At 45.0% G+C, this 1667-nt stretch overlaps 1 protein-coding gene across 6 annotated transcripts in view; it reads left to right on the forward strand.

The window, feature by feature from the left end:
* Pds5b (PDS5 cohesin associated factor B) overlaps positions 1–1667 on the forward strand; it is a 263841-nt gene that overhangs the window by 219946 nt on the left and 42228 nt on the right. The window lies entirely within an intron of this gene.

Raw genomic sequence — 1667 nt, forward strand, 5'->3', positions numbered from 1 at the left:
TGCATCAGCATCTTCAACATCTGAAACTCTGTCTTCACTTTCACTTAAACTGTTTTGCAAGCTTGTGATTGAGATTTTAATTTCCTTTATATCTCTTTGACTCTGCTTCATGCGATCTATTTCTTTCCTATATTGCTCATTCAAGGAATCCGTCATTTTTCTAATCTCCTCTATTTTTTTTTATCAATGTCTTCTTTAGAAACAGTTTTAAATTCTTTTACTGCACTGTTTTTTACAGATTGGGTTTCCTGCCTATGTTTCTGTAGTTGCTTCTTTACTTCAGATGCTATGAGTTCTGACAATTCTTTTTTTATTTTAGAAAAAAATTGCGCTATGAGTTCCTCTATATTTTTCTTCTGTTGTTTATTTACTATCGATGCTATTAATTCATGCATTTGAGCTGAGCTAGTGCTGTGCACTTGTTCTGGGTGGGCATTGGGTTTCCTCCATATGTTTCTGCATTTGATTCTTTACTGCAGATGTTATTAATTCAGGGATTTCTTTTTTTATTTCCAATCTGAGTTCCTCTATGCCTTTCTGCAGCTGTTTCTTTATTTTAGAAGCCAGTGATTCATAGCTTTCAGCTGTGTGATTCCCAATTTCTTCTGTGTTAGTGTCCTCTGCACTTGGTTTGGTTGCCTTGGGCTCTGAGGTTGCATTTTGTTCCTTCTTGTCATTTTGTGTCGCACTGTCTTCTTACCTTTGTTGTAGATCTTCGTTGTAGTTATAACCATAACCTTAGCACGTACTAAAGTTCACGTGCAAATCTACAAAGTTGGGATTTATCCAGCTGTACCTGGCTTAATTCTGGCTGCTGTACTCAGCTCCTTCTTGTTGCTGCCCTTGAGGATGAACCTGTTGTGCCCCTCTGGCAAGATTTTCTGCTCCTAGACTAGCTGTGTCGTTCTATCCTCTACACTCTCTGTAGGGATTCCAGCTGCAGGGTTACACCCCAGGCCTGTATGCCAGGCTTGAGCTGAGCCTGGAGGGGACAAAGTGGAGTGGGGGGAGAGGAAGCTCTCCCAACCACTCACTCGACCTGGGCTAGGACTGGGTCTGAGGGTTCCCGGAACTAGGCAGAAATTCTTACTCAGAGGGCGGGGTGAGGGAGGTGCTGTGGAGTGGTGAGGGGCGTCCCAAGGGGGTGGAAGAGAGTGTCACCCACGCTGCGCCTGGGCTGGGACCAGTAATAGGTCCCACAGGCGCAAGGTAGCAGGAAGCTCTCCCACACACTCACCGGACCTGGACTAGGACTGGGTCTGGGGGTTCCTGGAACATGGCAGAAATTCCCACTTGGTGGGTGAGGTCAGGGAGGTGCTGTGGAGTGGTTGGGACGTCCCAAGGGCGTGGAAAAAGGTCTCACCCACACTGTGCCTGGGCTGGGACCAGTAGTAGGTCACTGTGGCGCAGGGTAGCTGGAAGCTGTCCCACACTCTCTGCTACAACTATTGATTTTGGGGTAGAAGTAAATTTTACTTATTTTTTACAAATAATGAAGCAAATTCTTAATTATGCAATCTATGAATAATGAAGATTGAGTATATTTATTTCCTAAAATGAAAAATAGAGGGTGCCTGGCCCTAGCTCAGTCCTTTAAGTGGCTGCTTCCACAAAGCTGTCAGCCTCAGGTTGCTGGAGTTCGAACCTCACAACTCTCCCGCTGGCCA

The sequence above is a fragment of the Octodon degus genome, unplaced genomic scaffold (genome assembly GCF_000260255.1).
Source record: "Octodon degus isolate 3935 unplaced genomic scaffold, OctDeg1.0 scaffold00038, whole genome shotgun sequence".
Lineage (NCBI taxonomy): Eukaryota > Metazoa > Chordata > Mammalia > Rodentia > Octodontidae > Octodon > Octodon degus.